The sequence below is a fragment of the Lissotriton vulgaris genome, chromosome 3_1 (assembly GCF_964263255.1).
Source record: "Lissotriton vulgaris chromosome 3_1, aLisVul1.2, whole genome shotgun sequence".
Lineage (NCBI taxonomy): Eukaryota > Metazoa > Chordata > Amphibia > Caudata > Salamandridae > Lissotriton > Lissotriton vulgaris.
The window spans coordinates 1106729604-1106745389 of record NC_141689.1 but is presented as its reverse complement, the minus strand read 5'-3'; the positions used below and the strand labels follow the sequence as shown (position 1 = coordinate 1106745389).

At 44.9% G+C, this 15786-nt stretch overlaps 1 protein-coding gene across 2 annotated transcripts in view; it reads right to left on the bottom strand.

Annotated features, from left to right (window-relative positions):
• AP1AR (adaptor related protein complex 1 associated regulatory protein) overlaps window positions 1-15786 on the bottom strand; it is a 185511-nt gene that overhangs the window by 118560 nt on the left and 51165 nt on the right. The gene's annotated exons all lie outside the window — the stretch shown is intronic.

Sequence of the window (15786 nt, the reverse complement as noted above, 5' to 3'; positions counted from 1 at the left end):
GCGCCTCTCCTAAAAGGTTTTTTTAGCAATTCCCGTTAAAGAGTTGAATAAAGCGCGCCTCTGTCACAGTAGGTACTTCATTTGAAAAGCAATTAGCTATTGAAAATGCTCCCAGGCAAAGCGGGAACACTGTCAATATTCTAAGGTGATTCTTGCTCAGCATTGCCTGTTCAAAGCGTCATTCCCTTTAGGCCTGGGACATTTTATACCCGACCAACTGAGGAAGCTTCAAACTGTAGACTAACCTAGAATGTCTTGGATGCACCACTGGTCACCGCCGAGGTATATGCCCCGAAGGTCTGCCCCTTTTAGGTAAAAGCCTACCAGACCTGTGCGGTCTGGTTTGCTAAAGACATCTTGGGGGCATTCGAAAAGCTGGGCTAAGAATGCAATCGGTCACTGCTTACCATTGGCTTTGTGGTTTGTAACTCACATTTGCTTGCTTTCTATTAGCTGGCCTCATTTGTTTTAGGCTGTCTACCATGTCTTTGTACGGGCCTATTTTCAGTATGCTCCTACGAGTACTTACGTTCTGTAAATAAAAACACCAAAGGTATTGGGAGGAATGCTTGTAATCGTCTAATCACAGGCAACTGCTAGGGGTAGCATTCCAACCCATCGTTTTTTGTTCACTATGCCACCTCAGTTTGCACCCAGCCATGTACAAATCAGCCTTGACCTTGCTCCTCACAGTAACATTCCAGTCCGAACTGCCAGGCCACGTCCTCGCCGACGTGAGTCCCAGGTTCACTGGGCCACTGGAACCAAGCTATACCTGGCTGAAAAGCACCAATAAGGGCGAAACCGGCTCAGAGTTGCTTGTGTTTTAGTTCAGTTAGGACCTGCCCTGGCAATTCAGGCTGGCCTGTTTCCATGTGGACCAAGGTCAACTGATTTACATATGGTTGGGTCCAAACTGAAGAGGCATTGTGAACGAAAAACAATGGATTGGGATGCGGCCCGGGTGATCAACAGTGGCTGAGATGAATCCAAGCATTCCATCCATCACATTGTTGCTTGCGCTTTCTGTAATCAGCCCTCTACATTTTGTACTGGTCACACTTGCTGTGCATTCAAAAACAGAGGTAAAATGTCATGCTCGGTCTTCCAAGGGAGCTTGGTTTTACTTTTCTTTCTCTGACATCAAATTGAGTGGCTTTATCTGACAATCTGGGGATGTGAAAGGGGGGTTGGCTCCCCATCCCTTGATTCTGTGCAAGGTTTTCTTGTCATTTACGTTTGCTCTCCCTGCCTCATTGCAGCTTCTGGGTTCTGCTACTGCTGTGGGTACAGTGCACTCTATACATTTATTTTACTTACTTACTAAAGAAATTGTCCTAGCACACAAGAAAATGTAAATGTCTGTAAATGAACTGTGCAAATATTTCGCACTACATCAGGTAAGCACAAAGGAAGCATTTTTTGCAATCCTGGATTCTGTAATTCTGTACTGGAAACAAACATTTGAATACGATCAAAACAAATCAATACACTAGGTGATGACATTTCCATACATTATCGTTTGTGCGCTGTATAGTTTTATCAGTAAAAATGTATTCATCATTTCAATTAGCAATGTGTTGTCTATAATGGGAGTGCAATACCACATCATGCCCACTCCACTCTACAGTACTCCATTCTACTCCACTCTACGCCCCTCCACGATACTCTGAGGCACTCTACTCCACTTTACCCTATGTCACTCTACTATACAACACTCCACTCCACTTTATGCCACTGCATTCAACGACACACTACTCCACGCCACTCTAGGGCACTCCACTCCTCTCTACGACACTCCATTCTACAACTCTCAATGCCACTCCAATCTACTACACTCCACACTTTACGCCACTCCACTCTATTACACTTTAATCCACTTCCCCAAAGACACTTTACACCGCTCTACGCCCCTCCACTCCAAGACTCTACTCCACTCTACTCCAATCTATGCCACTCTACTCTATGACACTCCACGACACTCCAACCCACTCCCCTATGACACGTTTATCTACGCCTCTTTACTTCACTCAACAATATGCCCTTCCACTCTACGACAATCCCCGACACTCTACCTTCCACCACTCTATGACCGTACTCCAATCTATGCCACTCCACTTAACTCCATTTTACGCCACTCCATGACACCACTCCATTATGCCACTCAACGACACTCCTTGCCACTCCACGGCACTCTACGACACTATTCCACTCTACTCCAATGTACAATACTGTATCCCACTCCACACTATGTCACTCTGCGCCACTTTACTCTACACCACTCCACCACACTACTACAGGACACTGCATGACACTCCTCTCAGCTCCACACCACTCCACAACACTACTCCATTCCATAACACTCCACTTTCCTCTACTAACTTTTAGTCATGCTGAGCAGCAGACACACTGTTGTACAACATGGCTAAAACACATTGGAAAAGTCAACAACTCTTGCATAGGCGAGACCTATTAGTTGTTAGAGGAGGAATGCATTCCTCTCACATAAGAAAAAAAAGTGACATGTTCCAATCGGATCTACAGTAGTTTGAGGACCGACTATATTGCAATTAGGCTTGCCATGTTTCCCAGAGAGAAACACGCCATATGCTCACACTTTAAGAGTATCCGAAGGCCCAGACCTGCTTCCTAAGTAGAACTCTGTATGGAATGGTCTGTATTCATTTTTAACATCTCTCTTTGCTCACTTTAACTATCAGCCAGGGTTCATTAAGCCAGCTGTAGAACACATTTTAAAGTATTTACTTCTAACATTTACTCTTAAAAGTAAACACTGATAAGGGGGAAAAAGTACCAGCTTTAGGTGATTTTTTTTTTATAAAATACCAGTTATGTCAGCATAAAACCGGTCAGGTGGCAACCGTTTTGCAATTTATCGATTAAAAAGGATGTTAGAATCCTAGAGAGGGTAGTTTACAGTTGCTTGTTTTATCTTTACCCTTTGGGACAGTAGATGGGGCAAACAAAAATTCATAATGTTTCTATTATCACAACAAGCAGGCAAATATTTTCCTACATATGCAAATTAAGCTTTGGAGAATAAATTACTTCTGTATCAAATCTAAAAGTGGTCTTCCCCTGGCTTCTAAGTCTGTATTCAATCATGTGCACCAGAGGATCAGCAGAAATGCCTCGAGTTCATCTAATGCAAATAAAAACGAGAAGCGTCTCCCCAAAAACTGTGCAGTGTGAGGCTGGAGTTCTCCATTTGTTTTTTTTTCTCTGAAAGGAGTCAGCGACAACGACAACCAAAGCATGGCTAAGCAGATCTGATAGGCTTCATTCATATTCATTAGTCTACTGATAGCTCAGTAGACTAATAAATGACTTACATTTGGGAACGCTTTTTCTGCTGGACACTAAAAGATATGCATATTTCCTAGCTTGTGAATCTCCTCTGAAGCTAGACTCGATCTGTAAATTCTTGCAATAGTTCCTGTATGCCAATATGTGGCATCACTAAGCTACATCTCGACTGTGATCTGAATCCGAACAGGTCGAGACAAACCTAAAGAAGTTTGTAGGCTGACATCAATTAGCTCCTATGCGTTTCCATACCCTCAGTTGCGATGTGTGGCAGTTTGCTAAAAACTAACTTGGGACCATTATAATTATTATTTCCAACAGTCCACTCCAAATAATGGAGAGCCAGGTAGGCAGTGACTAATCTGTGGATTGAATACCCACCAGTAAGAGCATTACCAATGGTAAATAACTTGGTCTTCCGATGACTACTTTTAACTGCTGTTAAGTTACCTTCTGAATCAGTACCAATGCAGTGTCTCTGTTCCTCCTCAAGGAGTTGGGCCTGAGAGGTCTTACACTAGGATGTCCTGTAGGGCAGCATGGACAAAATAACTACCTCCTTCTTACATAAAGACTGCAGAATTGATGTAGTGGTGCTTGGTAAAATTATGAACACATGCCCCCGTGGCAGCCTGAAAGATGTCAAAGACTGGCCCACCCCAAGATATGGATGTAGTGACTGCTTTCACCTAGGTGGATTCGTTTTGTCCAAGGCCCAACACTGTTTGATGCACAAGAAAATCCATTGTTTTTTCTTAACCCACACCAGCAAACTCCAAAAACAGTTGATTCTAAAACCATTTTGTTGTTTTAAAAAGCACTTACTGCCTCGCCCAGATCCTCCAGACACCCGCAGTCCTGTCCGCCGGCTCCCCGATCCACCACGGGGTTTCCCGCTTGATGTGGAGGGAGTGAAGGCGGGGCAGCGACATTCTTCCGGGGTAGAGGTCGGGGGGCAGGAACACTGCCGGAACAACATATAATCAGGCTATGTGTTCAACGAGCAGCGGACGCGCGCAGCGGGTGCGCCGGTGGCGCGCCAAAGGCAAGCCTGTCTGCGCCCGCCCGGGACCAGGGGCCACCCCCCCGCCCAAATTATAAAATCAGTCACTTATTCACAGAGAGAGCTGTATAACCTAAGACCCAAGGGTCACCAACACTGATATTCTGAACCCTGAGGACCGCACGCCCCAATGCAATGAATGCGCATTTTCCTTCTCCCACTCAGAGTTAGGAATAACAGGAGAGAACAGTTGGATTCAAAAGGAAAATAATACTAAGTCAAATGGCGATGTATTTAGACATTTTACATTCATCAGCACAAATTGTAGATCTCTTCCGAAACATAAGGAGGATATTTTTAATTTATTAATGGATCTTCAACCGGACGGCTTAACGCCAGTTCTGGCCCGGATATTGCTACAGCTCTACCGCCAAACTATACCCTTGGGATGCGTCAAACGGGGGGGGTGATATTGGAATAATTTGCAATAAAAAAAATTCTTGTCAATGGGAAGACCTAACGCAGGCCAATTGCGAAGCAGGTCTTTTCAAACTTACTCTCACACCACAAATTACTTGTACGGGAATTTTGATTTATCGCCCCCCTGGGGCCGCTGGAGAATGGGTAGCAGCTCTTCCTGAGTTTATCTCCCCTTTTCTGTTAGAAGCATCCATTTTCTCGATTTTAGGAGATTTTAATCTGCACTTCGATGACCGTAACTGCCCTATGGTTCTTAACCTCCTAGCTGACCTAGAGTCCCTCAACGTACATTTATGTAATACAGGTCCCACTGACACAGCAGGCCATCAATTAGACCCGATCTTTGCCAACTTTGATAACCTTATATGCGAGCCTGCACTACCCTTACTATGGTCCGACCATCATTTGATTGGATATGAAATCAGGTTGCCCGAAACTAAAGCTTTGGATAAGCCTGAGAATTCTTGCTTCAGAAATTGGAAAAAACTTAATATAGATGACCTTAACTCCCAGCTAACAAACTCTAGACCTAATTTAAACCTTGACGACCTCAAAGTCAGGGATCAGGATAAAATTAATAACTGGTTAGCCAAAGCTGTAGAGATAGTTATTCCAATCAAGAGGAATACCCGGAAATCCTACAGACCTCCAGTCCCCTGGTTCTCCGAAAGGCTAAAAACAGAAAAAAGCAAATGCAAAAAGCTGGAGAGACAATATATTGATACTTGTATAGCGCACTACTCACCCGCAAGGGTCTCAAGGCGCTTGTACGAATACCGCTGTGGAACCCATCCTGGCTTTCCCTGTGAGGCGTCCACTCCTAGGCACCCCCAAGGTGGAGGCCAGGCACCCTTAGCGTTGTGGGGGCCGTTGTGGAGATTAAGCAAGCTATTGCCCAGAGTTGCAGAGTGGGACTCCATGATTGGAATAGGCACAGAGGCGAGAATTATCAGGTCCGTGGAATTTTGAGCCCAAGACCCGCTGAGGCGGGGAATTGAACCCTGGTCCCGGGCTAGACCTCTGCATCAGGGTCTGCCGCTCTAATCATTGAGCCACACTTCTCCACAATGGAGGAAAGATTATGACACGGCCAGTAAAGATACATACAAGCAAGCTTTAAAGGCCTACCATCTGTTATGTAAAATAACAAAAGGAGATTTTATTAAAAGCACCATCTTAGAGGCACAAAACAACTCCAGAACCCTATTTAAGGTTCTAAAGGACTTAGCGGGTGCTACGATTCACCCAGAACCCCCAACGCTGTCCTCAACGCCATGTAATTGCCTTGCGAAGTATTTTAATGATAAAATAGCCAACATCTACTCAGCCCTTGGTGGTGACGATGCTCCTAACCTAACCCCGTCAGTAGCCCCGAGTCCCAGTGGGACTAGCGAGCTGGTAGACAATCCTGGGAAATTACTGACAATCTGACAGCCTTTTGACCAGCACACATTTGTAGAAACTCTTAACAGCATTAAGTCAGGTTCCCCCAACGACCCCATGCCAGCTGGCATTTTTAAACAACTTGATCCCGATACACTAAATGTCATCAGAATACTGTTAAACGCATTATTAAGGAAAGCGGTAGTGCCAACCGAATGGAAGCACGCCATGGTAGTACCACTACTGAAAAAAGCAAATAGTGATCCAGAGATTTTCTCTAATTTTAGACATGTATCGCTTCTCCCTATATTTTCTAAAATTTTAGAAAAACATGTTAATAGACAGTTGGTGGAGTTTATTAACACCAATAAGCTACTGCATCCCTCTCAGTCGGGTTTTAGAGCCAGGCACTCTACTGAATCCAACCTACTAGGAGTTATGGAAACCATCCGTCAAAAGCTCGACAATGGTGGCACGGTGGCACTCATTCTTTTAGACTTGAGTGCCGCCTTCGACACCATATCTCATGAAATGCTACTTGAAACCCTAGAGGGAATAGGGGTAAGAGGCATTGGATTGGCTAGGACACTGTCTATCAGATAGATCTAATCAGGTCTTCTCGAAAAATAAAGTCTCCAATACTCTAACCTCCCCTTATGGAGTCCCACAAGGGTCCATCCTGAGCCCGCTACTATTTAATATTTATATTACCCCTCTAGCGAGCATAGCGGAAAGATTTTGTCTTACTATCTTTTCGTACGCAAACGATACACAATTGGTGTTCTCCCTGTCGACAACTGATAAAAATAACATCTCCTCTCTCCGCTATGGGTTACAGAACATGGCAAAGTGGATGCACTCCAATAAATTAAAATTAAATGGAGATAAAACTGAACTGCTAATTTTTGGAGAACAAAAAGAGCTTTGGGGACCAACACACTGGCCCACAGAAATGGGCCCTCCGCCGGCAGCAGTTCCTTCGGCCAGAAATCTAGGAGTAATAATGGATGACAAATTGACGATGTGTGCTCAAGCTGCTAAAATAGCTTCAGTTTGTTTCGCCATCCTAAAATGGCGAAGGAAAATTTTGTGGCAACTTCCTGAAGGGGTGCAAAGAACTGTAGTTCAGGCCTTGATCGGCTCTAGGCTGGATTATGGGAACATTCTTTTCCTTGGTGCCAACAAAGAGATCACGCAACTGCTACAGGTCGTCCAAAATGCGGCAGCACATCTGGCGAAATTTGTTGTCCCGAGATTTAAAAGAGTACGAATGGGCGGACGCTCCTTCGGATATATGGCACCAGTTCTGTGGAATTCTATCCCGCTAAAACTGCGCCTGGAACCCAACTATGTAACATTCCGGAAAGGTATCAAGGCATGGCTTTTCAACCAAAATTAAGAATTAAGAATAATAAACTTACTCCCCCTGGTTCTGTACCGATCCAAGGCCCCGGGAAACCCTCAGGGTAGCTGTTGAGCTATACAAATGGAATAAATAAATAAATAAATAAATAAATAAATAAACATGGTATACCTTAGTCTAACCAATGCAGAAACTAAGGGCACATAGTGGGTCAGACTGGTGTACCGTTTTAGAAGGATGCAGTGGAGAAAAGAAGGCAGAGAGAGTGATGGTCTGCCTCTTGGGGAAAGGTAATGCCACGTTTGAAAGAAAAGATGGACATGTCAGCTAGTCAAGTAAAAAATAGTATATAGAACAGGATTCTCCAATGAGTAGCTCATGAGCTACTGGTAGTTCTCGAGGTACCTTTAAGTAGCTCTCCTGCGTACAGCCTAGTCAACTAAATTGGGTAATTAATATATGTGTACCAAAATTGAAAAGCATGTATTTGGGACGAACAGGTGCCTCTTTTCAGAACTCAATCTGAGAAGAATGGCTGAATTTACAAAATATATTTAAAGCTGATTTTTGAATGAGAAAATTTAAATGGTGTTGGGGATTTTTTTTTACTACTCTCATTAACTTGGTGGCAGGGCATTGCATCTACGGCTGTTATGTATTACCAATGTAGAGGCATTCCACAGTGACAAAGCATTTTCACATTACTGCACGCAATCGTGCCTGATGCACTGAGGCGTCGCTGCTGGTAAACTTGCATAAGATGGCCATTAATGTAAAGTGGTCTGATATGGTCTGTTACATCTCAAATATTAGTAGCTGAGGAGAACTTGCATGGACCATAAGTAGCTCATATTACAGAATAGGTTGGAGACCCCGGATATAGATCTGGCCTGAGAACGCCTTCAGCTCACTGACGTAAAACACTGACGTGAGGTATTAAACACAGTTGTCAAGTTTAAGAGCCTCAAAGTACAGCAGCAGAGAGACACCAAGGGAGCACCACAACAATCTTCAAAGTCAAATTAAAATCTCAGCGCTACATAATGAATGACGCAAGCATGGGAAAACATATGTCAAAGTTAATTTAAAAACACATCACTACCAATGATTTTAAAAATGATGGCTCTTCAGGTAAACAAAAAAAGATCTAAAGGGCCAACAAATATTCCTTTAATGTGCCCAAGAAATGCCTGGCTGGGCCAAAGACAATGCAAACAACAGACCATCAATCACTTATGCCTGTGAAGGATCAACTTGCTTCTCTTAACATCAGGCAAGAAATGTAGGCCAAAGGCTTGAATATATAGACCTGAAGAGGTGGTAAGCAGCCAGAATGACAACACCACTTCTGAGACAATATAAAAACCTCTTAGTTGAGTCTGCTCAAGCTCCATGCACAGAGATGTAGTTTGCAGATGTACCCATGTAAAACTCTACCCCTTTGTTTGGAGAAGCAGCTGAAGTGGAGGGCATATGATCAGAGTCAATAGTTTGGGCTACCATACCCATCGAGTGTTGTCTGGGGTCATCAGACAGAACTGTGCCTAGTCCTGCCTGATTTTCTTCAGCACGTGAAGGATTACAGGCAGAGGTAAAAAAAACACATGCAGGGAGACGAAACTCTGCCGAAGGTGGATAGTGTCCCCTAGCAACACTTGAGAGGTAAACTCCAGAGCATTATGGAATCATATGCCACATAGGGTCACCAAGATGATGCATACAGTGTGCTTGCTCCGGTGTTGAGGGGTCTCTAAGTGTCAAGCAGCGCCAAAACCTCAACACCTCCAGAGGGCCTCTGAAACCCACACCCACCTTCCTTATTGTGCTACCACTTGGTGGTCATGTTGTTTGCTAGCCTTGCCCTTCACTGAAGTAGAAAGGCCTTGAGGGTCAATTGGATTTCACGGAGTTACATATGATTTAAGTGATTGCATTTTCCGCTACAGACCAGATGCATCTGATCATCATGTCACCAGGTGATATCCTCAAATTTGAAACAACACATCAGTCACCACCATGACTACCGGAGGAGATGAGGAGAACTGTTTCTGCAGGTCTAACTAGTATTGGTCATCCACCATCGGAGGCTGCGAGTCAGATCATCAAAAAACAGATCTTATCCAGAAGGTTTTCCTAAGCTTGAGTACACTGAGGCACTAGAAAGATGCCAGAAGCTAGCTGGCCCAGGAGCCGGAGTACCACCAGGGCTGGAACAACACCTCTTGCCCGTTGAGATCACAACCTGACTGCCCTGGACTTGCTGTGGAACTAGAAAGTCGTTCAAGGCGATTGTGTCCAAGACAGCCCTTGTAAGAAATTGGGTTGATGATTGACCAGGGTGTGATCCCTGGTCAAGCAAACCCTAAATTCTATTGTGCTCAACCCTCTGATAGTTCGGAACAGAGAAACCAGGCTTAACTTAGAGGCAATGTGTAAAGTATTTGAGCAACACTTCAAACAGTAAAACAGTGAAAACACAAAACAAGAGGATCCCACACCAGGGTAGAAAAATGGAGCAGAATTTAATGAATAAAACAAAACTAAAACAACAAAAATCCAATCAACAGAACCAGAGTTATGAATTTTTTAAGAATACAGTGTTAAGTAGCAGCTAAAAGCACAAAGCGCCACACACAGCCATCTGGTCGTGCTGGACCACGTCAAAGTCAAAGGTTAAGGCTGACTGCGATGAAGCACAGGTTGGATATAGTCCCAGATTAGTTTGACTTTTTCAAGTTTTGTGCCAGGAGTCCCCTCCACGTTAGAGATGGACACAAGGAGAGTATAGCAGTAGGCTGTCAGCGTGGTGCAAAGAGCAGCCAAGGCGTCGCGGAGGAGTGGGCTGAAGCTTCGCAGTGGCTGTGCCCCGCAAGTGTTTGATGCTGCAGTAAGAAAAGAGGGGCTGGCGTTGCACCACTTTGATTTTCTGTATGATCGGCACAGTCTTGGTGCAAATCAGCCTGGTCGCAAAGAGCCCAGAAGCTTGATTTAAGCTCGCTGAGCAACACCAGGGGACAAGGACCTGAGGGACACCACTTGGAAGTCAACAACGCGCTGCAGCTGGGCCAGGGAGCTGATTGGGAGCCTTTTATGGCCAGGAAGCTCGGATCAAGAGGCCAGCAGACCGGACATTGGAGTCACTCTGTGGACTGGGTGCAAGATGATGTTGCAGGTCAAGTTCTTCTTCCCCAGACAGGGAGGGGCAGAAGTTCCTTTAGAGCAGAAGAGTGGCAGTAATTGTAGCAGCACAGCAGTCCTTCCTGACAGAGTATCCACAGGTCCAGAAGGGCATTTAAATGGTAGTGGCTGAGGTCCAGTATGTGTATACAGTTGTGCCTTTGGAGTGGGGAGAAAATTCTAGAGGTAGGCCTTTGAGGTGCACAGGTGCCATGCCTTCCTGGCTCCAGACTAACTGTAGGGGGTATATAGCCCTTTGTGTTGACGCAAACACACACCCTATTTAAGTGTAAGTAGGGCTGCACCCAGCTCCTCCCTCCCATCCTGCCAGTGATGGCACCTCTAGTCACATCTAAGCTCCCCATTGTGTGTGGCTGTCTAAGACTAATACACAAAGCCCAACACTCAGCGACATCCAATCATGAAACCCAGAGAGGCTGCATGCTCCAAAAGTTTCTAAAAGTGGCATTTTCAAAACTGTAACTTAAAGTCCAACTTTACCATAAGGTAGGTTCCTAAATTCCAAAGACATGAAACATGAAAGAGTTACCGGTTTCCATTTGGAAACTACACATATAAAATGTAACAAGGGAATTTCAATGTTATCCTATAGGAGAGGTAGACCTTGCTGTCGTGAAAAACAGAGTTTTTCACTTCCAGGACATTCAAAACTTCAAAGTGCCCATCCTTTTTAAATACACTGCACCATGCCCTCAGTGCTGCCCAGGGACTACCCTGGGGTGACATCAATAAGAAGGGAAGGTTTGGGCATGGCAACAGGTTTACTTTGCCAGGTCAAAATGTCAGTTTAAACTGCACACACAGTCACTGCAATGGCAGGCTTGAGACATGTTTAAAGTGCCACTTAAGTGGGTGGAACAAACAGTGCTGTAGGCAAACTAGTAACATTTAATTCACAGGTTGTGGGCACATTTAGTAACACTTTACTAGGGACTTGCAAGTAAATTAACTATGGTAATTGGGTATAAGCCATTGTTACCATGTTTTAAGGAAAGAGCACAGGCACTTTATTTATTTATTTTAGTTTCTTGTATAGCGCTAACAATCATCCCAATGGGATATCACGGCGCTATGATTACTAAGGTGCGTGTGCAGTAGGCATAGGTCGAGTGGATTAGTCAAGGTGGGGGAAGAGGAAGGTTTTTAGTTGTTTCCTAAATGCCAAGTGGCATTCTGTGAGTCGGAGGGCCATGGGCAGTTCGTTCCACTTGATTGCAGCGATGTGGGAAAAGGCTCACTCACCCATCCTGGCTCTCTTTACCCTAGGGGTTCTTGCCCGTGCCGCGAATTGCGAGCGGAGGTTCCTGGTGGGAGCGTAGAACTGAATCCTATTTCTAAGGATGAGAAGGCCTGTCTTGTGCAGTGCTCTATGTGTGATACACAACATTTTAAAAGTTGCTCTTTGCTTCATTGGCAACCAGTGTAGATCACGCAGACAACTCGTGGCAGAGTCAAATTTTCTTTTCATACAGATAGCCTTGGCCGCTGCGTTCTGCACCATTTGGAGCTTGGTGAAGAGATACTCTGCCATACCTACGAACAGGGAGTTTCCATAGTCCAGCCTACTCATCAAGAGACTGGAATAGGATCTTTCTTCACTCTATTGGAATCCATGGAAAGACTCTTAAGCATTTTTAGTGTTGCAAAGCCTTTACCGCATTTAGCAGCTACATGAGTTTTCATGGACAGGGAGGTGTTGATTGTTATTCCAAGATTCCTTGCTGTTGGTGTCGGAGCAGGTGGGATGCCCAGGGCTTCTGGCCACCAGCTGTCGTTCCACAGTTGAGTGTAGCCCCCAAACAGCAGTATCTCTGATTTGTCTGCGTTTAGTTTAAGGTAGTGCTTGTGCATCCATTCAGCCAGATCAGAGAGACAGTTTAGAAGCCTGTCTTTGGGGTTGTTCTTCTCATCCAAGATTACAGTGAGTTGAGGGTCGTCGGCATAGGAACAGATTTCAACACCCCACTTTCTGCCAATTCCAGCCAGGGAAGACACAAAAACGTTGAACAGAGTGGGGCTTAGCGAGGCCCCCCGCGGGACTCCGTATTTGATGATCCGGCGTGGGGATGAGAACTTGCCCAAGTGCACTGATTGTGATCTATCCGATAGGAAAGACCAAAGCCATCCCAGTGCTCTGTCCCTAATGCCCCTAGATGCTAGGGTATCCAGGAGCAGATAGTGTGGGACGGTGTCGAATACCGCCGAGAGGTCCAACAGTATTAAGGCAACTGTTTTCCCCTGGTTCACATGCATTCTGATGTTGTCAAGCACGGCCAGGAGTGCTGTTTCCGTGCTGTTGTTGGCCCTAAAACCTGTTTGAGTGATATCCAGCAGGTTGTTAGTTTTGAGAAAGCTAGACAGTTGCCGGTCGACCAGTTTCTCTAGAACTTTCGACAGATAGGGAAGTTGGGATATGGGTCTGTAATTGGCCGGGTTGTTGATATCTAAGCCTGCTTTTTTTTTAAAGGGGGGGTGACTATGGCGTTCTTCCAACTGGATGGGAATTCTGCCGCTTCTAGCGAATGATTCAGCACTTGAGTCACTGCAGGGCAGATTAAAGGGATGAGTTGTCGGAAAATATGATGAGGGCAAGGGTCCAGGGGGGAGCCAGATTTGATTTCAAGCATCGATTTGCCCACTTCCTCTTCAGAGAATGGGCCGAAGCTAGTGCAGCAGGCTTGGGAGGTGGGTGGCTCGTGGTCCACCGGGCAGCCCGCATTGGGGTTGGGAAAGGATGAATAGATCTTATCTATTTTTTCGCAAAAGAAGTTATTCATTTTGTCGCAGCTTATTTGTGAGGGAATCAGATTAGATGAGAGACTGGAAGGGCTACATAGCTCTTTTATTTTAAAAAGCTCTTTGGAGGAGTCTTTATTCTCTGTAATTCTGCGAGAAAAGTAGTCCTTTTTTGCCTTCCTAATGGCTTTAGTGTATTGCGACAGTTCTTTCTTGTAGACTATCCTCGTCTCTTGAGTTCTTGTCAACCTCCATTTGTGTTCGAGCATAGTACATTTCCTTTTTAGTGATTTCAGTTCCTGCCCATACCATTTTTCTGACATGGTGCGCCTGGGTTTAGCATCACGACGCTGTCGTGAACAGTGCTCAAGAGCCATTGCGATGTGGTCCTGAAGTCTATCCGTTGCTTCGTCAACACTTATTTCTCCTATAGGGGAATGGACAAAGTGTCTCTGGAAAATTTCAACCTTGAAGTTAGCATAACTTCTCCTGTGGGTTGCTATTACTTTAGCACTGGTTAGGAATGATAAAGTGTGCAGAGTCTTGGGGCTACCAAAAACAAAGTCAGCACAAACAGGAGGTCTGAAAGCAAAATACATTAGGGGAAGCCATGCCAAGGATGCCAGGTCTAACAGCCTGAAAAAGGACTGCCTCTCTGATGGTTAAAGAAGAGACTGGCTCGTTCATGGAACATCCCAGGACCGATAAGAATGACACGGTCTTTGGCAGGTGGTCCGAGATGAACCTCCTTTCTACCTCCAGTCTTGAAGTTACTGGCTTTGAGCCAATGCAAGACAAAGGAAGAATTATTTCTGTGGGACTGCAGCACTGGAAAATATGAATCAGGCAGGTCGAGCAACACCATCCAATACTTGTGGCACAAAGCTGGCAGAACTTGAATGAGGGCCATCACTTTGAACTTCTTCCTGAGGAATGAGTTCAGTAATCTCACTCCTAGAACTGTTATTACACACCCATCCTTCTTGGAAACTAGGAAGCAGTGAAAGTAAAAGCAGAGTCCATGCTATGCCTCTGTAACAAGCTTGATAGTCCCACAAAATCAAGCAACATCAACACTTATTTGAAAAGGATACTGATTTGGCCTGCCAACAGTTGGGTATAAAAATATGAATTTGAGGAGCAGGGTCCAAAAAGAAAATGGCATAACAAACTGGAACAATCTGGAGGAGCCATAGGATTCAAGAAATAAAGTGTCCATACACAAGGGAGGTAATTTTGTATCTAGGCCCCCTACTGGCTCCAAATACCTGCTTGATTAGAGGATAAAGTGGTTTTGAAGCACCACCTGGAGTTGAGAAGGAAGAGAATTGATGCTGTCCTCAAGCTTTGGCCATGACTCTGCCTACTGTGCAACAAAAAGTATGTGCTTGTTGCTGGATAGGCTATGGGAGATCACCCGAAAATATGATGGACCACATCAAAGTACACTGTTGGATTATCACACTGATTCTCATAGCAAAAGTAATCAATTCAGTGGTGTGTAGACCAGAACACAGATTCTGCTCACCTGCCTCTTATCCATATTAGGCACTTTGTGAGAATGCATTGAGAAAGTGTTCAGCCAGAGCAGAAAGAGCCTCATATGCCAAGTCCCCGTGTTGGAACTGCATCATCCAAACAGACGGGCAGAATTCAATGAGCACAGAGCCAGAAAGCGTGTAGAAAAAAAAAACCTTTCATCCCCATTGCATCAATTCTCTTGTACGGGTTCACTATGCAACTGAACAAGGCACTGGTCTACGAACTCTAGCAATGGGGCGATTTACAGCTAGCGCAGAAAATGGTTTCTACCAAGATGCAATAATCAGGTTTAATGGCAACAGAGGCTCGCCATTGTCTTCTCAGTGAGAAGAGGTGGTTACAACACTTCTGCTTCCCTCAGGACCACAACTGCGACATAGGCTTGTTCTTCAACCCCCCGCCCCATACTGGATAATCAAGAAAGGATCCTGGGGAAGTATGTAGGCTATTGGCATTCTGTAAGTCAAGATATACACCAGCGCGGTCTGCGTACCTTCTTACCCGCTACTATGTGTTATCGCTCGATGCTGTCTGGGACTCAAAGTCCTCTCGTTCATCATTTATATTTTGTCTTTCTGCTACTGCTGTTGTAAATCTTCCATTTCTGTTTTGCTCACTGTTGCTTACTGCTATTGATTTGTATTATTATGAGCCGCTGCTGCTGTTTTTTTTCCCCACTCCTTCCCACCCGCATCCCATCTTCTAGCCTGCCCCTCCTACTATTCAAGGAGGCCGCAGTGCGGACGCACTTAGC